Source organism: Bufo gargarizans, chromosome 9 (assembly GCF_014858855.1).
Source record: "Bufo gargarizans isolate SCDJY-AF-19 chromosome 9, ASM1485885v1, whole genome shotgun sequence".
Classification (NCBI taxonomy): domain Eukaryota; kingdom Metazoa; phylum Chordata; class Amphibia; order Anura; family Bufonidae; genus Bufo; species Bufo gargarizans.
The window spans coordinates 122,401,130-122,427,549 of NC_058088.1; positions in this window are offsets into that span (position 1 = coordinate 122,401,130).

The following is a 26,420-nucleotide window of genomic DNA, read 5'->3' on the forward strand; positions in this document are numbered from 1 at the left end:
GATTAGAAACAATATTTCTCTTAAGACTGTTTCCAGATATTGTCACGGCGGACGTGCACTCAGTATAACAGATAACCAAACAGGCTCTGGATGAGAGACAGGGGAAGGGTCACCTCCTAGCTAATCCCTGACCTCTTTCCCTGCACTACTCAGCCCACATGCAGACCTTGAAGGTAGGTGTGATGTGTCCTCCAGCCTGGGAGCAGCCTTCTCGCACAGAACCTGGATGGGATAGATGACACAAACAACCAAACTAGAAATTACACTTATCTTCCAGAGCAGGAGCAGACAGCCAACCTTCCCTCCAAGCTTCCCAGACCACAATAATTAGTATAATCCGCTCAGAACACTTGGCTGGAGGCCATTTAAACTAATGACTCCACCCAGTGCACCTGATGAGAGGCGGATCCAGCACGGCACCAAAACAAACACTAAACTCGTGCTGCTATCCTGGCTGACCTCCGCACATCGTCAGAGTGGGGCATGACAGAAATATTGTTAACATCACTCCATCCCGGCCTTTATATTAGACCACTTGAAATTTTGGGATTCCTCTCACTTCTCCGGGTTTTTAGTGGATCAAGCTAGGAGTGGGTATAGCAGTGTATACCACAGCCACTGATGAAGAGGTTGCTACCTCAAAACGCGTCTGGCAACAAGTATCCAGCGACTACCCGCTAAAAACCCACTTCAATTCATTCTGTGGAAATACGTTCTCTCCAAACTTCAATATAATGCGACGGGAGGTTTAAACCAAGTTACGATCATCTCATAGAAGTAAATGGCAAAGCAGCGGATCTACGACACGTGACCGTACAACATCACGTCAGACACTAACATACAGGCCAACCAATTGGACCTACATCACGTGACCGACACTACCCCTCGTGAGACGCCGACTTACCTATACCGCAGCCAAAATCACTGATCAACTTCATCCCCCCCCCCCCCCCCCGCAACAGTAATTGGAGACCGAGGACGAACAGGGTGAGTGGACCGTGATTACCGGGTGGGACGCCACCGGAATCGCCATCAACCACAATAACCTACAAACTGTAAGTAACCTCATTTAAAACCACATACATGCGTGTCAAAATATCCATGGCACAACTATTTTTCATTATCTAGTGAAAAACTGCAAGCAACTCTTGGCACAAACAAATAAGTTTATTACATTGCAAGCCAGAATATTCATGGCAATAATCACTGCTTTTACTTATTACTAACTTTAGCTACAATGAATTTACTTATTACGGGCCAGAACATCTGTGGCATACACCATACGCCACCACTCATTGTGTAGTGGGAGACTATTTACCATTTTTTATTCAAAGATTTCACCTTCTCTGCATTTTTATTCAAAGATATTACCTTCTCTGCATGAAGAGACAGTTACCTAACCCAGGATTGCATTTTTTCTACATTTTCTTTTTACATTTTTTTACTTTTTATCTGTATACTGATATTACTATATAGATATTCTTGCTAGCAGACAGCATTATTGACATACTACGCTTTAATACCATTGTGAACAAATATGTTGACTGAAAAAGTAAAGTATAAAAAAGTTATGTTTCTTGAAATGTGGTGATAAAAAAATACATTGTTTCTCCAAATTTAGCTGTCCCTTTAATTTTTTGTGCTAATTGTGCACCTTTTCTTATCATAAAATGAAAGGAGTTTTTCGCGATTTTTTTTTACTGATTACTTATCCTCAGGATAGGTTATTAGTAACTGAAGGCAACTACCTAAAACTTAACTTTTAATTTAAATATCGTTAAAATACGTCCAGTAAAACAAATTTAAAAAGATACAGCTTCTGTTGACCTGTTATTTAATTTATGTTGCCCAATTTTCCTGCTGCTGACTGTCCTTATGCGACAGCTTTTTCAACTTTACTGCTGTACTATGACTTTATTGGTCTGGATTGAATTTGTTTTACTGGACGTATTTTAACAATATTTAAATTAAAAGTTATGTTTTAGGTAGTTGCCTAAAACAGTGATATTTTTGTTGTTATAGCAACTGTCCGTGTGAACCTATATTTAGGGATTTTCATTAGTAACTGATCGGTGGGGGTCCAACACCTGGACCCCTGCTGATCAGTTGTTCGAGAAGACACCAACGCTTTTCCTAGGCCAATGACATCACGTTCATTGTTCTCGTGGCCTATGAACAGCTCAACCCCTTTCAAGTGAATGGGGCTGAGCTGCGATATCAAGCACAGCTGCTATACTATGTAAGACACTGTACTTGTTGAGCTCTGAGAAGGCAGATGCGCTCACAGGAGAGTGTCCTCTTGGTCTGTGGCTGCTATATGACATTATCCCTAATTAAAGTATGGCATAGTGTCAGGGGCGGATTAAGTGCATGATAGGCCCAGGGCTGTCTAACTAACTTGTCCCCCCCCCCCCCTCCATTTTAGTTTAGTTTTTTTTTTTTTTGTATGAAGAGGCTGCGGTGCTTCATGATGAGCGCCACAGTCTCTTCTTAGGCCATATAACATCTTCAAAAATACCCCAAATTGGGTCCTAAACTGAAGAATTTAGTCGCCAAATTTAAAATACATAAAATTATAATAAAAAAGACATGGAGGAGAATACAGCACCACATGCCTCTTACATCCAGTGACATCTCCTGTCATGTAGACCTTCTCTTTCCTCTTCTCCTCCGTTTGACCCAGACCACCATGGCAAATTCTTTCAGCCGCATCTCGTCTCTACAGTTTGTAACACAGACACGTTAGATTTCTAAATTTTTCCATCACCCTCCTCATCCTGGTGTCCCCACAGTGTCATCCTGCTGCCACTCCCAATACTGTGCCCGTTTTTCTCCCCAATGTTCAAAATTAAAACCTTAAAAAATAGTGACCCTAATAGACATAATTGAAGTCATTTATCAAACTGGTGTAAAGTAGAACTGGATTTCCAAAATAGCTGTCAAATATGAAAGGTGGAATCTGATTGGCTGCTATGGGCAACTAAGCCAGTTGTACTTTACACCAGTTTGATAAATTACCCCAAATGTTCCTATAGTGCAGTGATGGCGAACCTATGGCACGGGTGCCAGAGGCGGCACTCAGAGCTGTCTCTGTGGGCACCCGCACTGTGAAAAAAGTCTATGGTGTACCAATATGCCTTATACTTTTCCTGCCATTCATCAGCACAGGGCGCACTATGAGCAGCACAGGCAGCGCACTGAATGTAGGCAGGCTTTAATAGCTAAATGATAAAGTACATGGAATATATACTATATTGAACTATAGTATTCAGGTTAAATTGCCGTGTTGGCACTTTACGATAAATAAGTGGGTTTTGGGTTGCAGTTTGGGCACTCTGCCTCTAAAAGGTTCGACATCACTGCTATAGTGTCCACAGCAGCTATAATGTCCCCTAGAGTGCCCCGAGTAATAATGCCACCCTCTATTGTGCTCCAGGCAATAATCCCTGTATAGTGTCCCCAAAAATAATAGAATTTCCCCTACAGTGCCTCCCCAATAGCAACACCCCCATATAGTAATTTCCACCACACTGCCCCCACATAGTAATCCCCCCATAGTAATTTGCCCTCACACAGTAATTTCCCCCTAACTGCCCCCATATAGTAGTTTTCTTCCACACAGTAATTTCCCCTACATAGTAATTTGCCCCACACTGCCCCTACATAGTAATTTCCCCCACACTATCCCCACATAGTAATTTCCCCCACACTGCCGCCACATAGTAATTTCCCCCACACTGCCACCACATAGAAATTACCCCACACTGCCCACACATAGCAATTTCCCCCACACAATAGTTTCCCCCACACTGCCCCCACATAGTAATTTGCCCCCACACTGCCCCCACATAGTAATTTGCCCCACACTGCCCCACACTGCCCCCACATAGTAATTTTCACCACACTGCCCCCACATAGTAATTTGCCCCCACACTGCCCCCACATAGTAATTTCCACCACACTGCCCCCACATAGCAATTTCCCCACACTGTCCCCACATAGAAATTACCCCACACTGCCCCCACATAGCAATTTCCCCACATAGAAATTACCCCACACTGCCCCCACATAGAAATTACCCCACACTGCCCCCACATAGCAATTTCCCCACACTGTCCCCACATAGAAATTACCCCACACTGCCCCCACATAGCAATTTCCCCCACACTGCCCCCATATAGTAGTTTTCTTCCACACAGTAATTTCCCCTACATAGTAATTTGCCCCACACTGCCCCTACATAGTAATTTCCCCCACACTATCCCCACATAGTAATTTCCCCCACACTGCCGCCACATAGTAATTTCCCCCACACTGCCACCACATAGAAATTACCCCACACTGCCCACACATAGCATTTTCCCCCACACAATAGTTTCCCCCACACTGCCCCCACATAGTAATTTGCCCCCACACTGCCCCCACATAGTAATTTGCCCCCACACTGCCCCCACATAGTAATTTTCACCACACTGCCCCCACATAGTAATTTGCCCCCACACTGCCCCTACATAGTAATTTCCACCACACTGCCCCCACATAGCAATTTCCCCACACTGTCCCCACATAGAAATTACCCCACACTGCCCCCACATAGCAATTTCCCCACACAGAAATTACCCCACACTGCCCCCACATAGAAATTACCCCACACTGCCCCCACATAGCAATTTCCCCACACTGTCCCCACATAGAAATTACCCCACACTGCCCCCACATAGCAATTTCCCCCACACTGCCCCCACACAATAGTTTCCCCCACAATGCCCCCACACAATAGTCTCCCCCACACTGCCCCCACATAGTAATTTTCCCCCACACTGACCCCACATAGCAATTACCCCGCACTGCCCCCACACAATAGTTTCTACCACACTGCTCCCATATAGTAATTTGCCCCCATCATAGTAGTCCCTCCCATAATAATTTGGCCCCACTCAGCCCCATATAGTAATTTGCCCCCACATAGAAGTCCCTCCCATAAAAATTTGCCCCCACACAGTAATTTGCCTTCACACTGCCCAATAGTAATTTGCCCCCACATTGCAGTCCCTCCCATAATAATTTTCCCCCACATAGTAATTTGCCCCACATAGTAGTCCCTCCCATAATAATTTAGTCCCACACAGCCCCCACATTCCCCCTCCCATGTACTTGAGGTCTCTTCCCTAATATGTCCCCCTCTGTGTGTCGTCCCCCACATGTCCCCCAAAGTAGGCACGTGAAAAAAAAAAGGAAAAGCTAAATACTCACCATCCAGGGCCAGGCACTTTCTCACAGACGAAGGCGGGATGAGGCAGGCGTGCACACATCAATTTGTTGTGTCCCGGCACAGGCGCGTGAGACGCCATCACGCACGCCTGCGCCAGGATTTCACTACCGCACAGGCCTCAGGCCTACTAGGCCTAAAGCCTATGGCGGTGATAGGCGACGGGACAGGGAGCTATGCGCTCCTGTGCCCCGCCGCAGTATGTGGGCGTTCGGGTCGGCATTGGGCCCCCCAGCGGTGCTGGGCCCGGGGCTGCCGACCCGAACTATTGTAATCCGCCACTGCATAGTGTAGCAGTCTATACTACTCCATGCAACATAAAAATTGTAGCACACTGCATATGGTTAGTTCTAGAAACTGGGTCATACCGTAGGCCAATAGTTCCGTGGAAAACTCTTTGTACAATTCAGAAAACTCAGCACACTAGGTTAACTTCTGTTTCCAGCTTAAGAAGGGTGAAACATTTAATATAAATCATTGAGACTAGAATAAGATAGAAGAATGAGAATAAATCATCCCTGTCTCACAGGAGAGCCGTGGATCAGATCTAACCCCTCCTGATATAGAGAAAAAGCTCACAATTCATGTCTTGAGGGGGAATGCATTTTCTGATGTTTAGCAGACAGGACACACTCTCCCTTGGTGGTCATTCCACAAATAGTTCCACAAAATTAATAAAAGCCTACCAATAAGCTCACCTAATCCATCCCTTCAGGCAGATAAAGAAAGAATAAAATAGTTTTACATTCTGTGTACAGCTTAGGCCTCTTGCACACAAACGTTGTTTTTTTTCTGTTTATGTTCCGTTTTTTGCGTTCCGTATACGGAACCATTCATTTCAATGGATCCGCAAAAAAAAAAACGAAGGTACTCCGTATGCCTTCCGTTTCCATATTTCCATTTATCCGTTCTGTTCAAAGATAGAACATGTCCTATTATTAGGATAGTACTGTTCTATCAGGGGCCAGATGTTCCGTTCTGCAAAAAATGGAATGCACACAGACGTCATCCGTATTTTTTGCAGGTTCGTTTTTTGCAGACCGCAAAATACTGAAAAAGCCATACGATCGTGTGCAAGAGGCCTAAGTGCTGGTTTGTTTAGAAAATAATACTGATCTGAGAGCATTGAAAATTATAGATGTTAGGACTTTGGGCTATCCTAAAGGCGTTGTCCTGGCAGTCCCCTGGTTTTCAGCCTTTAACACTGGATCTGGTCTCCACTGCAGGGGAGCCACCAGGCAGTAGTAGTGGTACTGATGTGGTTGGCTTCTGACCCACGAGGGGTTAAGGCAATACTCATATTTATGAAACAAGCCGAGGTCAGGGCAGGCAGAGCTTGTGTGAATCCGAAACAGGGCACGCAATGAAGGGTTAACTAGTCGGTAACTAGGTAGAGTCAGTACATTAGCAGACAAATGGGAACAGCACATCGTCACTTGAAACTAGCAAGCTAGGCAAACTAAAGCTCAAGCACTCTCCCACTGGAGAAGATGCCTTATATACCCCGAGACAGCCATATAAGAAGCAGAAAGTGCACACCCTACAGGTGAGGAGAACAGGCTGGATAGAGAAGTGCAGCCTGCAGAAGAACGGTCTGCAGGAAAAGAACAAGGCTGTGCTGTGGGTCAGGACTGCCAAGCAGGACAGGGAGGGTGAGTAAGCTGGCACACATGTCGGCCTGGGACAGCACAACAGTGGTAGGCATGGGCTGCCATGCTAACAATAGATAGGCACATAGATAGAATAGGATAGATAGATAGATAGATAGATAGGCACATAGACAGAATAGATAGATAGATAGATAGATAGATAGATAGATAGATAGATAGATAGATAGGCACATAGACAGAACAGAATAGATAGATAGATAGATAGATAGATAGATAGATAGATAGATAGATACATGTAGATAGATCAACATCTGTCATTGAGAAATTGCAAATAATAGCTCAATGCCCATGTAACAATACCGGCAGGCTTATTCGCTCCATGTGTCTGTGACTCTGTGATGCCCCTTTCACTGTAGTTTTCCAGAAAATAACAAGCATCTAAGAAAAGTGGCGCTGTAAGCATGTCCTCTGCCCCAAGCATCTAAAGAAAAGTGGCGCTGTAAGCATGTCCTCTGCCCCAAGCATCTAAAGAAAAGTGGCGCTGTAAGCATGTCCTCTGCCCCAAGCATCTAAAGAAAAGTGGCGCTGTGAGCATGTCCTCTGCCCCAAGCATCTAAAGAAAAGTGGCGCTGTGAGCATGTCCTCTGCCCCAAGCATCTAAAGAAAAGTGGCGCTGTAAGCATGTCCTCTGCCCCAAGCATCTAAAGAAAAGTGGCGCTGTAAGCATGTCCTCTGCCCCAAGCATCTAAAGAAAAGTGGCGCTGTAAGCATGTCCTCTGCCCCAAGCATCTAAAGAAAAGTGGCGCTGTAGCATGTCCTCTGCCCCAAGCATCTAAAGAAAAGTGGCGCTGTAAGCATGTCCTCTGCCCCAAGCATCTAAAGAAAAGTGGCGCTGTAAGCATGTCCTCTGCCCCAAGCATCTAAAGAAAAGTGGCGCTGTAAGCATGTCCTCTGCCCCAAGCATCTAAAGAAAAGTGGCGCTGTAAGCATGTCCTCTGCCCCAAGCATCTAAAGAAAAGTGGCGCTGTAAGCATGTCCTCTGCCCCAAGCATCTAAAGAAAAGTGGCGCTGTAAGCATGTCCTCTGCCCCAAGCATCTAAAGAAAAGTGGCGCTGTAAGCATGTCCTCTGCCCCAAGCATCTAAAGAAAAGTGGCGCTGTAAGCATGTCCTCTGCCCCAAGCATCTAAAGAAAAGTGGCGCTGTAAGCATGTCCTCTGCCCAAGCATCTAAAGAAAAGTGGCGTTGTAAGCATGTCCTCTGCCCCAAGCATCTAAAAAAAGTGGCGCTGTGAGCATGTCCTCTGCCCCAAGCATCTAAAGAAAAGTGGCGCTGTAAGCATGTCCTCTGCCCCAAGCATCTAAAGAAAAGTGGCGTTGTAAGCATGTCCTCTGCCCCAAGCATCTAAAAAAAAGTGGCGCTGTGAGCATGTCCTCTGCCCCAAGCATCTAAAGAAAAGTGGCGCTGTAAGCATGTCCTCTGCCCCAAGCATCTAAAGAAAAGTGGCGCTGTGAGCATGTCCTCTGCCCCTTGCAGGCAGGGAAGGATTACGTGCATCTCACCTCATGGATGATACTCCTGATGTCAGTTATTAAACCCCTAATAACTGACTGCTATTCCCCTCCCTTTCAGTATATATTTATCTCTGGATCTGGTTCCTGAGAATCTAGCAGCATGTTCCCTTTGGTGATGAGGTGTCTGCTGTTCACTCTTATCTGGGATTCCAATGTATTTTTTGTTACATTTTATTGATCTACATTTAGTTTAATCCTTCAGTGGACATCACTTTTCCTTAAATGTGTAAGCATATCCCTCACTAGTGTTTCTGGAACAGAAAGAGAAAGCTAAGCAATGTAAACATAAACTGGAGGAAAGAGAAAATTACGTGGATAAATGGATACATGTGGGGAGATTTCTCATCTACTTGAGCCAAAAATGTGGCATTAAGAAGTCACAAACACGTGTGAAAAAAAAGCTGTAAAAGGCTGTTTTTGCTGCCGTCGCCACTTTTCAAAAAGGGCCGATGGCAAGGGTGGGAAGGGGGCATGGCCACACACTGCCCCAAATTTATCTTCACTTATGCCAGTATTCTGCCACAAATGAGTCCAGAAACGTACGGCAGCTCTGACCTTTCTGTTTAGGCACACGGGCTGCCGGAGCAAGCGCCATTCTTTATAAACCTCCTCCTATGTTCTTATTTGAGTTCCCCAGGTGTTTCCCAGGAGATAGCAGAAGCTTTTGTAAGAGGTGTAAATTGCGAGTGACATACTTACCCTCTGTCAAAGTTCATTTGTTATGTTCTGCGTTGTGTAATTAATGTGATCAGTGTATAAAGTGATGATGATATTAAAGGGACCTCTCCAAGCACTATGAAGTGCAACACTACATGAGTAGTACTGCGGACACTGAGCCCAGATTGCTGCTTTATATGTTCATGCTCCACTGGAATACACTGAGAATAGAGATGAGCGGACTTCCTGAAATTCAATTGGTTCTGAATCTAACATTCATTTTGTTCTGAATAAGTTTGAACGACCCAAATCAAAATTGCTATGAAAAGTCATGAATGACATTTAAGTTCTCTTAGGATTGTATCCCAACACTTCCAAGGTCTTTAACTTCAAGCCAACATTAGTTCCCGGCGAACATAGCTTGCTCGCGTTCGCCGCTGCGGGCGAACATATGCGATGTTCGGTCCGCCCCCTATACATCATCATTGAGTAAACGTTGACCCTCTACCTCACAGTCAGCAGACACATTCCACCCTTCCTCCCAGACCCTCCCACCTCCTGGACAGCATCCATTTTAGATTTATTCGGAAGCTGCATTCTCAGTGAGACGAGGGACAGTGCTGCTGCTGCTGATTCAATAGGGAAAGCGTTAGCTAGGGCATTGTTCTGTGTCCACAGACTCATCTGCTGTAAGGACAGCATCCTGACAGCACCCCAAAAAGCCCTTTTCAGGGCTGGTACATCAGTCTGTTTTTTTTTTTTTTCCATATATATATTGCAGTTGCCTGGCTGCCCGTGTGTGAGAGGCTGCAGGCTCAGTCATAGACAGCACTGTGTTCACAGTGCACACCATTCATACAGGGTGTGACAGAAAATACCTTACAGATAAAAAAAAATTCAATGTAATATTTTTCTGTGACATAATCACATTTGCAAGCCCGTGTGCGTCAGGCCCACACATTCTGTATTGTGCCCACTGGCTAGTGTCTAGGCCTGCACTCATACCGTTACAGGGTGTCATTCACCCAAATACCTTGCAGGAAAAAAATAATTGATTAAATTTTTTCTGTGATCTAATCACATTTGCAAGCCCGTGTGTGTCAGGCCCACACAGACTGTACTGTGCCCACTGCCCACCACTTATATAGGGTGGCACAGTACCTTGCATGCATAGTAACACTTATCTAATAAAAAATGACAGGCAGAGGCAGGCCACGCCGCAGGGGCCATCGTGTTCGTGGTGCTGTGATTTTCACTGGCCCTGGAATAATGCCCAGTGTTCAGAGGCCATGTACCCTGAACCCCAAAAATTCGGAGAAAATAGTTGACTGGCTTACACAGGACACCTAATCTTCAACAGCTTCCGCTAAGAACCTTGACGCACCATCCTCCTCCAGCTCAGCTTTGGTCACCTGCTCTCAAGTTACCACTTTCCCCCCCGCCGCCACCACCACCACCACCACCACCACCACCTCAGTCACCACAGCCGCTTCACTTGATCCCTCAGAGGAGGTATTTACACATCAGTTGGATGAAATTAGTGATGCGCAACCATTATTGACAGAGGATGTAGATAACAGGGATATGTCTCAGTCAGGCAGCATTACACACAGGGACGTACAGTGTGATGATGATGATGATGTTGTACCCGCTGCTGCTTCCTTTGCTGAGGTGTCAGATACAAGTGAAGTGGTTGATGATGACAATGTGTCCGTGGATGCCACGTGGGTGCCTGCTCGAAGAGAAGAAGAAGAGGGGGGAAAGTTCAGAAGGGGAGACAGAGAGAAGGAGGAGACGAGTTGGAAGCAGGGGGAGGTCGTCGCAAGGAGCTAGTGGCACAGTCAGACAGCATGTATTGGCACCCGGGGTCAGCCAGACAGCACGCCAATCAACGCATGCTGTTGCCACCACCAGAATGCCGTCATTGCAAAGCTCAGCAGTGTGGTATTTTTTTTGTGTGTCTGCCTCTGACAACAGGGATGCCATTTGCAACTTGTGCCAAAAGAAACTGAGACGTGGGAAATCCAACACCCACCTAGGTACAACTGCTTTGCGAAGGCACATGATCGCACATCACAAACGCCTATGGGATCAACACATGTTGACGAGTAGAAGCAGCACACAAGCTCAAAGCCACCATCCTCCTCCTGGTCCAGCATCTTCCACCACGTCAACCACTGCTGTCCTCCTTGCCCTCTCTCAACCACCCACCACTCCGCCTCTCACCTTGAGCAGTTCCATCTCATCTGCCCACAGTCAGGTGTCTGTAAAGGAAATGTTTGAGCGTAAGAAGCCAATGTCACAGAGTCACCCCCTTGCCCGGCGTCTGACAGCTGGCTTGACGAAACTCTGGCTTGACAGCACTCCTGTCCGCCCTGAACGCACAGGTGGATCAGTGGCTGACCCCGCACCAACTGGAGATCGAGAAAGTGGAGTGTGACAATGGAAGCAATTTGTTGGCGGCATTGAATTTGGGCAAGTTGTTACATGTGCCGTGCATGGCACATGTGTTGAATCTCATTGTACAACGCTTTGTGTCTAAGTACCCAGGCTTACAGGACGTCCTCAAGCAGGCCAGGAAGGTATGTGGCCATTTCAGGCGTTCCTACACGGCCATGGCGCACTTTTCAGACATTCAGCGCCGAAACAACATGCCAGTGAGGCGCTTGATTTGCGACAGCCCGACACGTTGGAATTCAACACTCCTAATGTTCGACCGCCTGCTCCAACAAGAAAAAGCCGTCAATGAGTATTTGTATGACCGGGGTGCTAGGACAGCCTCTGTGGAGCTGGGAATTTTTTTGCCACGTTACTGGACGCTCATGCGCAATGCCTGTAGGCTCATGCGTCCTTTTGAGGAGGTGACAAACCTAGTCAGTCGCACTGAAGGCACCATCAGCGACCTCATCCCATTCGTTTTCTTCCTGGAGAGTGCCCTGCCAAGAGTGCTGGATCAAGCTGTAGATGAGCGTGAACAGGAAGAGGAAGAGTTGGGGTCACCATCACCACCAGAAACAGCCTTGTCATCATCGCTTGCCGGACCTGCGGTAACGCTGCAAGAGGAGTATGAGGAAGAGGAGTCGGAGGAGGAATGTGGCTTTGAGGAGGAGGAAGACCAACCACAGCAGGCATCCCAGGGTGCTCGTTGTTGTCACCTATCTGGGACCCATGGTGTTGTACGTGGCTGGGGGGAAGAACAGACCGCCAATGGTTGGATGCCGAGCTACGGAAATGAGTAGCTCGGCATCCAACCTTGTGCAAATGGGGTCTTTCATGCTGTCATGTCTGTTGAGGGACCCTTGTATAAAAAGGATGAAGGAGAACGACCTATACTGGGTGGCCACGCTACTAGACCCCCGGTATAATCAGAAAGTGACGGAAATGTTACCAAATTACCGGAAGTCAGAAAGGATGCAGCAGTTCAAAACCAAACTAAAAAATATGCTTTACTCAGCTTATAAGGGGGATGTCACAGCACAACGGGAATCTAACTGGGGAAGAGGTGAAAGTAATCCTCCTCCTACCACGACCACGGCAGCAAGGACAGGACGAATTACAGATGTGTTATTGATGGAGGACATGCAGAGCTTTTTCAGTCCTACACATCACCACAGCCCTTCGAGATCCAGCCTTTGAGAACGACTCGACCGACAGGTGGCAGACTACCTCACCTTAACTGCAGATATCGACACTCTGAGGAGCGATGAACCCCTTGACTACTGGGTGTGCAGGCTTGACCTGTGGCCTGAGCTATCCCAGTTTGCGATAGAACTTCTGGCCTGCCCCGCATCAAGTGTCCTGTCAGAAAGGACCTTCAGTGCAGCAGGAGGCATTGTCACTGACAAAAGAAGTCGCCTCGGTCAAAAAAGTGTTGATTACCTCACCTTCATTAAGATGAATGAGGCATGGATCCCGAAGGGACTGACAGTAGGGGATACGCTTAACTAACAAAAGGCCTGATGACATGCCTTGGCCTCAAAATGGTCCCCACGCTGCTGTATTTAATGTCTGCATACCAGATGACTTTCGTGAATTCTCCGCCACCAACTAGGGTTCAAGCCGCAATGTTTTAGTCACCCTTCTGCCTTGAAAACATCAATTTTTCCGGCTGCTGCTACAACAGCGGCTGCAACAATAACATTGCTTTTCAGGCATGTGTACATGCCTAATTTTGGCCTCTGGTGCTGCACTGTGGCTGCAAAAACAAAACAAAACAAAAAGGCACATACAAGTGTCAATTCCCCTTTTGTGATCGTTACCTTGTTGTGTGAAGGGGCTTGCGTATCACAATGAAGTGATCATCACCTCTATGAGTGTGTTGGCAATGTTACATTTCAGTAAAAGTTCGGGTTCGGTGTTCGGGTAATATTAATATACCATCAGATCGGAGTTTTCTCCAATCCAATGGTATATTTTAACTTGAAGCGTCCCATCACCATGGGAATGCCTCTATGTTAGAATATACCATTGGATTTGAGTTAGATTGTGAAAACTCAGATCCGACAGTATATTCTAACCCCCCCCCCCCATCATTGGTGGCAGCGGAGCGGCATTTCCGATCAGAGTCCCAGTTTAATCGCTGGGGCTCCGATCGGTTACCATGGCAGCCAGGATGCTACTGCAGTCCTGGCTGCCATGGTTACTTAGCATTTTTATCAGCATTGTACTTGCATGCGCTGTCTGTGGCCGGCCAGCACTCCTCTTACTGGCAAGTGAAAGGTCTGTGCGGCGCATTGCTTATAGCACAGACCTGTCACTTACCAGTAGGAGGAGCACCGGCCGGCCACAGACAGCGCACGTAAGTATATTGCTGCTAAAAGTGCTAAGTATCCATGGAAGCCAGGACTGCAGTAGCGTCCTGGCTGCCATGGTAACCAATCGGACACCAATGATTTTAAGTCGGGGGCCGCACTAACCACCAATGATTTTAATAGGGGGGGTGGGGGGCCGCACTGGACACCATAGATTTTAATACTGGGGAGGGAGGGTGGTCTGGCCCTTGCTGCCTTGCAGCACCCGATCTCTTACAAGGGGCTGAGGTCCGCACAATTAACCCCTCAGGCGTGGCACCTGAGGGGTTAATTGTGCGGATCACAGCCCCCTGTAAGAGATCTTGTGCTGCCAGGCAGTAGGGGGCAGTTATGTACACAGTTCTTAGTATATTCTAACTTGAAGCGTCCCCATCACCATGGGAACGCCTCTGTGTTAGAATATAGTCGGATCTGAGTTTTCACTCTGAAAAAGCTAATACTATTATTTTCCATTATAACCATGTATGAGGTGACAGTTTTATTAGTACTATATTTGGGGGCATATACCTTTTTGATCGCTTGGTGTTGCACTTTATGTGATACTAGGTGACATAAAATGGCTTTTTTGGCACAGTTTATTTTTTTTGTTACGGTGTTCACCTGAGGGGTCACGTCATGTGAAATTTTTATAGAGCTGGTTGTTACGGATGCGGCGATACCTAATATGTCAACTTTTTAAATTTATTTCACTTTAAAACAATAATAGCAGTTCTGAAGCGAAAAAAATACATATTTTAGTGTCTCTATTGTCTGAGATTCTGAGATTCTGAGATTCATAGTTTTTTATTTTTTGGCCGATTGTCATTTTTTGCGGGACGAGGTGACAGTTTAATTGGTGCTATTTTGGGGGGCATATGCATTTTTGATCGCTTGGTGTTGCAATTTTTGTGATGTAAGGTGACAAATATGGCTTTTTTTTAAACAGTTTTTATTTTTATTTTTTTGGGGTGTTTATCGGACAGGGTGGATCATGTGATATATTTATATTGCCGGTTGTTACGGATGCGGCAAAACCAAATATGTCTATTTTTTTTTTCTATCTTTAACATTTTTTTTATTACTTAATTGTTTTTTTTTTTACATGTGAAACCTTTTTTTTATTTATTTTTTTAACACTTTTTTTTTTTTTTACTTTGCGTTTTACACTTTGCGTCCCCATAAGGTCATACAAGACTTTTTTTTTTTTTTTCTCTATTGTTTTCTCCTGTAACTGGGGCTGACATAGTAGCCCCAGTTACAGGGGAAATACACCCCCCAGAGAGGCTGTATACAACTCTGTATAGCCTCAGTGCAGGGCTGATCTAGGTCTGTAGAAGACCCGACAGGTCCTGCACTCTCCCGGCCCTGGCGATCACATGACCGACAGGCCGGAACAGGAAGCGCATAGTATACAGCGATCTAGAACGCAGGGACACCTGGGAACTGTCCCTGCCTTCTCCTTGGGGTGCCCTGCTGTCCCTGATAGCGGGCCCCCCGCTCGGCAGCTGCATGATTAGCGTGCAGCTGCCATCTCTCAATAGACATTCCAGAACGTCCATTCAAAGATAAATACCCACCCATAGAACGTTTATGAGGTGGATAAAAAAAAAAGCATTCCAAAAATTACCGGTATCCGTTTTGGTGGGAGGATGCCTGCAGGTGTTTATATATGCATGATGGATGATGGTATCAGAAGAAGCAATGGCTTGTTTTTAACAAATGGTCCAAAAACTATCCTTCTTGGGGAGTAGCAACAGTTTTGGTATTATTGTAAATAATCAATGATCATCCTGGAAAGTGTAGAATGAATGGCTTTTTACACAATCTGTCAAAAATGATTCCTGTGGGTACTTGACACTGGACTTCAGGCATTTTGGCATTTCCCTCTCCCCAGTCTTCCTCCAGACTCTGGCACCTTGATTTCCGAATGACATTCGAAATTTGTTTTCATCCGAAAAAAGTACTTTGGACCACTGAGCAACAGTCCAGTGCTGCTTCTCTGTAGCCCAGGTCAGGCGCTTGACCACGCCACGTGTAGCCCATTTCCTGCACACTGCCTGTACACGGTGGCTCTGGATGTTTCTACTCCAGTCTCAGTCCACTGCTTCCGCAGGTCCCCCGCTTCCGCGGGTCCCCCAAGGTCTGGAATCGGTCCTTCTCCACAATCTTCCTCAGGGTCCAGTCACCTCTTCTCGTTGTGCAGCATTTTCTGCCACACTGTTTCCTTCCCACAGACTTCCCACTGAGGTGCCTTGATACAGCACTCTGGGAACAGCCTATTCGTTCAGAAATTTCTTTCTGTGTCTTACCCTCTTGCTTGAGGGTGTCAATGATGGCCTTCTGGACAGCAGTCAGGTCGGCAGTCTTACCCATGATTGCGGTTTTGAGTAATGAACCAGGCTGGGAGTTTTTAAAAGCCTCAGGAATCTTTTGCAGGTGTTTAGAGTTAATTAGTTGATTCAGATGATTAGGTTAATAGCTCGTTTAGAGAACCTTTTCATGATATGCTAATTTTTTTAGATAGGAATTTTGGGTTTTCATGAGCTGTATGCCAAAATCATCAATATTAAAACAATAAAAGGCTTGAACTACTTCAGTTGGTGTGTAATGAATCTAAAATATATGAAAGTCTAATGTTTATCAGTACATTACAGAAAATAATGAACTTTATCACAATATGCTATTTTTTTTAGAAGGACCTGTATAAGATACTGTATGCCCTTCTGCAACACAGTCCCACTGTTACCATGATTCCCCGGCGGAATAACAGGGAAATAATGTATACTCCGCCTTACCCAACAATTCTCTTTGTGATGGCTAGGATCTTTATCATACATACTGTAATGGCATACAAGGAAATACTCCAAACTCCTGAACTGAACCTCACGAATAGCTGCTAGCAGACGAATAGGAAACGCACCCAAGCGGCTTACACTCCTAGCAATCAGTCTGTAACAGCATACAGTGAATCCCCCCCAAGAACGAGACGAGGCTCTGTGTTCAGGGTAAAGCAGTGGTCAGCCAGAGCTGTGTGTTTATTGTTTTTATATAACATTGTTACACACTAGTACCACCCACAGAGTTTTGTAAAAACAACCAATAAACACGTACAATACACTCAGACACTCCCACACAAAATCCTCCCCTCTGCCTGTGATACAGTTACCTTACACAATGGGTTGATCTAATTATCACAGGCAGGAGAATAAACAATGTCTTCTGTCCTGGAGACAACTGAGGAGTAATTCAATTATCTCTCAGGACAAAGGGAAATCGCCAATACACACGTGGAGACAATAGGACAGACATCACTACTCAAATATACAATGTCCCAACCATTACAGTACACATAGACATTTAACATATCCCCAAATGGCTTGGATCTGAGCGCTCCATACATATATATACAGCGTTCAGATGCCACAAAAACAGTCAAATCGCCATGGGGTTTAAGTTTAGCATGGGCTGATGAGAGGGCCCATAATCCTGGCGCAAGAGGCTGGCAACCAGGCTTCTCCACCACCCAGTGGCGAGGTTGGTTTCGCCACAAATACTAATACTGTGGATTATAAAAAGGGGGGAATCCCAAGGAATCCATCATTGCAGCGCATTATATTAAAACCTATTTGTCAAACTGAATTCAACATCAGTAAATAATGCCTTTGTGCAGGGTAATCTTTTGTTAAAGGGGTTGTTTGGGTTCATAACCTCTTCTTCTCTTCTTCACTTATTTACTATGTCTGAGTGGAGCATCACAGCATTTCCTTGCTCTGAAGCTCCCCCTTTCCTTGCGCTGCATTGTGCAGGGCAAGGTCTGTTTGTTTTCAGGGCTTCTCCTCTCTATGCTGCCCTAGACTGTTTTAGAGGTGGGCACCACTAGGACCCGCCTTTAAAACAGCCTAAGGCAGCGCTATAGACTGCCTATTTGTGCTGGTGGCGTCACTGGGCTTACTGCTAGGTGGAAGTCTCCGCCTAGCATAGTGAGGAGAAGCCTGGTACCTCAATAGCAGTAAACAAAAAGACCTTGCCATGCATGATGCAGCGCAAGGCAAGGGGAAGCATTGGAGCAAGGAAATGAATAAAGAAGAGGTTATATCCGGGTTCAGCTCTGATCTGTATCTGATTATCATGTACACTTGATGTTGGTGTTTATATAAGTTCACTACAGTGATCACTTCACTGTTGTCCTGCTTGTGAAAGGCTCACACGGAGCTAAAATGTCTCATTGGATACAATAAAAAAAACAAGGAGTGCTGCCTGGATTTTCAGTTGGTAACTGTGATGCACACCAATTAGTAAGTTGGCACACTAGTAGCACCAGGATTAAGGCCTCATTGACACATAGGTGGATTTTCACAGACCACGGTCCGCGAAAATCTGTCCTGCCGAGTGCACAAGTGCACAGCGTCATTGGTTGCTATGACGCCGTGCGCTTCGTGCTGCCACCTTTGTACAGTAATACACTGGTATGATCTATTTGTTTGATTGTTAATTATGTGATGAAGATTGTGATAATTCACATTAATAATAAATTGTGTAGTATAGGTCTAAATACTACACCCTAGCACCAGCATTCTGACAAATGGCTGCCAAAATCAGCCTCCCTGTGTCACGAGGGTGTCAAGAGCCACGTCTGACTCCGTTATACCCGGGGTCAGGAAGTCGCAGCGGGTGGCTGCGCACTCTATGTCTAAAGATCACGTTGTTTCTTAGTGATTGTTTTCTGTGTTTGCCTTGCTATCCTTTTTGTCTCACTCAGGGATCCGTAGCTTCTCCTCCTCAGCTGTGTCTTGTCTGCCACTCCCAACCTCCTTATATTCTCCTCTCACACTTCTCTAGTTGCCAGTTATAGAGCTTCCTGCCTGGACTTCTATACTGACCCACTGGAGCTGTGAATCCTGGTTGTTGTTCCAGAGTGCTACCCTCCGGATCCCTGTTGGGCTTTTTGTTGTCTCCTGTTGTCGCCCACCTGGGATTATATGTTGAGTCTGTATTGTCTGTCCTCCCCTTGGTGTTTTCCTTTAGAGCTAGTGGTGCGGACTAGTGTTCCCACCGCCCTGTTCACTATCTAGGGCTCATCTTAGGGAAAGCCAGGGTTTTAGGCACGTGATCGGCGTACGGGTGAGGAACCCGTCTAGGGACGTCAGGGCAGCCAGGTACCAGCCGCAAGGTGAGTCAGGGGTCACCACCTTCCCTCTCACTTGGGCAGGGCCTTCCTCTTTCCCTCCCTCTGTGTCACGTATGTGATAGTCACGCCGATCGTGATATTATAACTGGCCCTTATTTTTTTGGGAGAAAAATTTTTTTTTTTTTTTTTCTCTCTACTTAGAATCCAATATGGATCCTATTGCTGCTTTGGCAAAACAGCTTCAAGGCCTGTCTTTGGAGGTGGCAGGATTGAAGGCGTCTGTCCTCCAAAAACAGCAGCAAATGCAGCAGACCGCAAGCCCAGCGGTTGCTATGGGTAACCAGGTTGTTACAGAACCCAAGGTTGTTCTTCCTGACAGATTTTCTGGGGGAAGGGACAAATTTGTGACGTTCCGTGAGGCCTGCAAATTATATTTTAAGCTGCGCCCTTACTCCTCAGGTAATGAAGAACAGCGGGTGGGGATTGTTATTTCCCTGCTTCAGGGGGACCCGCAATCCTGGGCATTCTCTTTACCCCCTGGTTCCCAGGCTCTCCGGTCAGTGGAGGGATTTTTTGGGGCTTTGGGTCTCATATATGATGACCCTGACCGAGTCGCCCTGGCTGAGTCGAAGTTACGGAGACTCCTACAGGGAGATCGGCCAGCAGAGGAATATTGCTCAGAGTTCCGTAGGTGGGCTACGGATACTCAGTGGAACGATCCGGCTCTCAGGAGTCAGTTCTGCTCTGGGTTATCTGAAAGGGTTAAGGATGCGCTGGCGCTGTATGAGACCCCCCTTTCCCTTGATGCTGTTATGTCCCTCTCTATCAGAATAGATAGACGTCTTAGGGAGAGATCAAAAATTCCTGAGCAATTGGTAACCTCTCCCAAGCAGCAGTTAGTCTGTACTGACTTAGATGAGCCTATGCAGCTAGGAGGAACTTCTCGTCAGGTCCGTCCTCCTGAGGTTCGCCGTAGGGGGGGGGGCTTGTTTTTTCTGTGGGGGGAGGGGTCATTTCATTAATGTCTGTCCCTCCTTTCTCAAAAACAAAAGACCGTCGGAAAACTACTAACCCCAGGCTGTGCGGAGGATGTCAGCCGGGGGGTATACGTTTCCTCCATACGAACATCTCAATTTGTGTTGCCAGCGGTTATTGTTTTTGGTGTTAAGACGGAGTCTATTTCTTTTTTCTAGACAGTGGAGCAGGGGTAAATTTGATAGATGCCCATTTTGCCCGCACTATGGGTTTGTCTCTCTGTACGCTGCAGAGACCTATTCCCATATTCGCTATTGATTCTGCTCCTCTGTCTCAGAGAAACCTCACTCACATTGTCCATAACTTACACCTTCGGGTAGGGGACCACCATAATGAGTGTCTTTCATGTTACGTTCTGGAGGGCCTTCCCTCTCCTGTGGTATTGGGTCTTCCCTGGTTGGTAGCGCACAATCCAGTGGTGGATTGGCAGGCTAGGGAGATATTGGAGTGGAGTGAGCATTGCAGAGAGAATTGCTTAAATAACAATTGCTTAATCGCCTCCATAGCTTCCCTACCTACATTTATTTCGGACTTTGAGGACGTTTTTTCTGAAAAGGGTTGTCAGAAGCTACCACCTCATCGTCCTTATGATTGCCCGGTTAACCTGATTCCCGGTGCAAAATTACCCAAGTTCAGGTTGTATAATCTTTCGGGTCCCGAGAGACAAGCCATGAAAGATTATATCTCCGAGAGTCTGGCTAAGGGACACATCAGATCCTCTTCTTCACCCGTGGCTGCAGGGTTTTTCTTTGTTAAAAAGAAAGATGGGGGCCTGCGTCCTTGCCTAGATTTCCGTGAGCTAAACCGGATAACCATCCGAGACCCATACCCTCTTCCTCTCATTCCTGACCTTTTTAATCAGATTGCGGGTGCTAGGTGGTTCTCCAAACTTGATCTTAGGGGGGCCTACAATCTGATTCGTATCAAGGAAGGGGATGAGTGGAAGACAGCTTTTAACACCCCTGAAGGGGCATTATGAAAATTTAGTCATGCCTTTCGGTCTGACCAATGCCCCTGCTGTCTTCCAACATTTCGTTAATTATATTTTTAGTCATCTCATCGGCAGGTTTGTAGTCATATACCTAGATGATATCTTAATTTATTCGGCTGATCTGAAAACACATGAAGTACATGTCAGGCAAGTACTGCAGGTCCTACGGACGAATAAATTATATGCAAAAATTGAAAAATGTGTCTTCACCGTTCAGGAAATACAGTTCCTGGGATATCTATTATCTGCTTCAGGTTTCCGTATGGATCCTAGGAAGGTCCAGGCAATTTTAGATTATGATCTTCCTGAGAACCTTAAAGCTCTACAGCGGTTTTTGGGTTTCGCAAATTTCTATAGAAAGTTCATTAAAAATTATTCAGTGATCGTTAAACCCCTTACTGACATGACTAGGAAGGGGACTGATTTTTCTAAATGGTCTGACGCCGCTAAAATTGCATTTTCCTCTCTAAAAGAGAGATTTACCTCGGCACCTGTTCTAATTCAACCTGATGTCTCCCAGCCTTTTATTATTGAAGTAGATGCGTCAGAGGTGGGAGTGGGGGCTGTATTGTCTCAGGGTCCGTCTCCTGGCAAATGGCGTCCTTGCGCTTTCTTTTCCAAAAAGTTATCTACTGCAGAAAATAACTATGATATTGGAAATAGGGAACTGTTGGCGATTAAACTGGCGTTTGAAGAGTGGCGTCACTTCTTAGAGGGAGCAATCCACCCCGTCACGGTGATTACGGATCACAAAAACCTTCTGTACCTAGAATCAGCTAAGCGTCTCACCCCTAGACAAGCTAGGTGGTCGCTATTCTTTACCAGATTTAACTTTGTAATCACCTATCGTCCTGGGGCAAAAAATACCAAGGCAGACGCATTATCTCGTAGTTTCCCTGGAGGGGGTAATGTTAGTGATCCGGTACCTATTTTACAAAGAGGAGTGGTTGTCTCTGCTGTACACTCTGTTCTAGAGGGAAAGGTGTTAGAGGCCCAGGGGGACGCCCCGGCCTCTTGCCCCTCAGAGAAATTGTTTGTACCGTTAAACCTGCATCTTGAATTATTAAAGGAACATCATAATTCGGCACTTGCTGGGCACCCGGGTAGTAAAGCAACCTTGGAGCTATTGTCTCGTCGTTTTTGGTGGCCCAGGTTGCGTCAGGATGTAATGGATTTCGTGTCTACTTGTTCTACTTGTGCACGCGCGAAAGTCTCTCATACACGTCCAGCAGGGTCTTTATTGCCACTTTTCATCCCCAATAGGCCATGGACACATCTGTCAATGGATTTCATCACTGACTTACCGTTGTCTGCGGGTAAAACAGTTATCTTGGTAGTAGTAGACAGGTTTAGCAAAATGGTACACTTTATTGCGCTACCCGCACTTCCTATCAGTGAAATCGTGAAGCTTCACGGGGTCCCTTCCGATGTGGTTTCGGATCGGGGAACCCAGTTTATTTCTAAGTTTTGGAAAGCTTTTTGTTCCCGTTTGGGGGTACACTTGTCCTTTTCCTCAGCTTTCCATCCTCAGTCGAATGGACAGACTGAGCGTACCAACCAAAACCTAGAAACATATTTACCGTTAGCCGAGTTTGCCATAAATAATCGCTGTCAGGAATCCACTGGCAAGTCACCATTTCTTGGTGCATATGGTTTTCATCCCCAATTTTGTACTTTCAAAGAGGGGGGGTCTTCTGGGGTTCCCGAAGAGGAACGGTTTTCTTCATCTCTTTCATCGGTATGGCAGAAGGTGCAAGCTAACTTGAAAAAGATGAGTGGTAAATATAAATGCATGGCCGATAAGAAACGGTCGCCAGGTCCGGACCTAGGAGTGAATGACTATGTGTGGTTGTCTACTAGGAATATTAAGTTGAAGGTTCCCTCTTGGAAACTAGGCCCTAGGTTCATTGGTCCTTATAAAATAGTAGCCGTCATTAACCCTGTGGCTTTTCGCCTGGAGCTACCTCAGACTTTTAAGATCCATAACGTCTTCCATAAGTCGTTACTCAAGAAGTATGTTCCACCTCTAGAACCATCACCGCTGCCACCTCCTCCTGTTATTGTGGATGGTAATCTGGAGTTTCAAATATCCAGAATTGTTGATTCTCGTCGGGTCCGCCGCTCTCTTCAGTATCTGGTGCATTGGAGGGGTTACGGTCCCGAGGAAAGAATGTGGGTTCCAGCGTCAGAGGTAAACGCCAAAAGGTTAATACAGGCTTTCCATGCCTCTCATCCTGAGAGACCTGGTCCTGAGTGTCCGGAGGCCCCTCGTGAAAGGGGGGGTACTGTCACGAGGGTGTCAAGAGCCACGTCTGACTCCATTATACCCGGGGTCAGGAAGTCGCAGCGGGTGGCTGCGCGCTCTATGTCTAAAGATCACGTTGTTTCTTAGTGATTGTTTTCTGTGTTTGCCTTGCTATCCTTTTTGTCTCACTCAGGGATCCGTAGCTTCTCCTCCTCAGCTGTGTCTTGTCTGCCACTCCCAACCTCCTTATATTCTCCTCTCACACTTCTCTAGTTACCAGTTATAGAGCTTCCTGCCTGGACTTCTATACTGACCCACTGGAGCTGTGAATCCTGGTTGTTGTTCCAGAGTGCTACCCTCCGGATCCCTGTTGGGCTTTTTGTTGTCTCCTGTTGTCGCCCACCTGGGATTATATGTTGAGTCTGTATTGTCTGTCCTCCCCTTGGTGTTTTCCTTTAGAGCTAGTGGTGCGGACTAGTGTTCCCACCGCCCTGTTCACTATCTAGGGCTCATCTTAGGGAAACGTCTAGGGACGTCAGGGCAGCCAGGTACCAGCCGCAAGGTGAGTCAGGGGTCACCACCTTCCCTCTCACTTGGGCAGGGCCTTCCTCTTTCCCTCCCTCTGTGTCACGTATGTGATAGTCACGCCGATCGTGATACCCTGAGGCAGCCATGAATGAGTTACACAATATGACACACTGTTTCTAAAACTTATCTCTCTGTCAAGTTATTATAAATCTAGTCGGCTGTCACCATCTCTTCTCTGTGAAATAACCTCTGTGACCCAAAATTATCCGGATTCTGTGTTTTAAGATCTGTTTTCTCTATCGAACAGATCTGCTGTCCCTTCAATGTATAAGTCGAGAAAAATATGGTACATTCTGGTGGTGATCTTATTTACTGCCTATGACATGTCCACTAACATTATAGACCAGTGATGGCTAACCTCCGGCACTCGGCAGCTGCGGTGAATTTGCGACTCCCAGCATGCTCCATTCATTTCTAGTGTGTGCATTTTGGGAAATTGGAGCACCGAGGTTAGCCATCACAGCTATAGACCTTCATGATTGGCTGATACTGTGAGGCATTATGAGCAAGCCCGCTTAGAAAAAGTCTTTTGATCCTCCTTATTCATCTTCTAATCCTCCCTGTATATGATATATATGATAATGGATGCCATTTTAATCCAATTTTATTAAACAAATCACAAAAACTTTAAATTAGTTGGAAACCAAAGTTTTTTGGAAACCTGTAATGAATTTCATTAATTTAGAATTAATTGGTTCATCTGTAATAGATGCAACTTATGAGCTTATGGTGCTGATATAGGACCTTTTTCATGTTTGTATGGTTTTTCCAAAGGTCCAGCCCAGGTTTAGTTGCAATGTCTTCCTCTTGATTATGCCTGCTTGGCTCACAAGCCATGTCAATGTTTTACAGCGGTGTTTTCTCAACAACAGCAACACCATTCATGTTTTAGTTGATGAACTTAGGAGCATTATCTCTGGATGGCATCCTGCGCATGGAGTAATGTTTCAGTAAGAAGGAAACAGTATATAGTGCCTGCACTAACTTGACGGTGGACATTGAGGTGCTAGAAGTGCTGCACTGGAGTTTCTCTAGGTGAGATTGAGATACATTCATTATAACTGAGCAGGAGTGCACCTAGCCTTTCTGCTGCCTGAGGTGAAAACTAAATCAGCGAAAAACAATGGAAAGTGACTACAGGTTATGCAGCAAGCCCTTAAGGAGCAGGAGCCGAGGATGGGAGTGGTAGTGGCTCTGGCTATTGAATGTGTGACAGTGTTTTCCCTAGGGACAATGCAATGCATGCACCCTGAAGGATTCTATTACAGTCCAAAGCCTATTTTTTATATAAGCTTATATTCCATCACTATCTATACATTAGTACATCACGCACACAGGAACACGTAGGGGGCAAAGTTCTTGGAAATCTACTAAGAAGTGCTTTTTGCTCACATATCATATATAGCCTTGGACTCTAATAAACGATAAGATAACTCAAATGCTTAGCTGGCTAAGACGCGTGTTACGGGTTAACTTAAACATCATGTCATTTTGGACTATATATGTCTCATGAGATGAATAAAGATGCAGAGTGACATTGAACTGCACAGAAGTGTGTCTTGTCATTGTTACTCTCTCTAGCGCTAGATAAGTATCAAATCAAGCTGAATACCGAAGTCTTGTACCTGGGGTACAATATAAGGGAAAGATAAGAATATTCCTTACACACCCTTTCTTACCTCGGGGCACACCCAGATTCTGTGACTACTGCCTCATGGTTATTACAGGTGTCCTTGCTGTTAAATGTTTGTATGGGTCCAAGGCAAAACATGTGAAGCCAGCAATCGCCAGCGTCTGGTGAGATAGGAGTCAGTGAACCAGGACCGATTTAAACAGAACAAACGTCTCTCTTTACTGTAGTGGAAGATGGAAGTTGTAGTACAACAAAACAAGATGAGAGTCTAACCGTAAGCCATTATCTTATCATGAATTGCTTTTATTGAATCCCATTGTAGCAACATCACAATGCGGTGCCCTAGTGCTGTCTTTTTTATTACTACTAGAGATGAGCGAACTTCTGTTTTAAGTTCCGCGTCTAAAGTTCGGGTTTGGATTAGCAGAGAATCCCGATCTGGAACCGGATATGGATTCCGACTTCCGTTGTGGTCCGTGGTAGCGGAATCAATAATCGGCCATTATTGATTCCGCTACCACGGACCACAACGGAAGTCGGAATCCATATCCGGTTCCAGATCGGGATTCTCTGCTAATCCAAACCCGAACTTTAGACGCCGAACTTAAAACAGAGGTTCGCTCATCTCTAATTACTACAAATTATGAACAGGGGCACACCAATAACTGAACTGAGTTCTTTAATCCATGAAATCCATCTGGACCTGGTGCTTGTACATATATACTTTTTTTTTTTTTACTTAGCTTGAACTAATACAGGAACTTGGATCATCTGAAGTGCTGAAGTTCAGCAGTGGGGACGGGAACTATTGTTCCTGTGACTCTCTATTTAGGCCTCATAGGCTGTAGGCCACTAGGCCTGAGGCCAATGAGGCAGTGCTAAAGTGCAGGAGGTCGTCATGA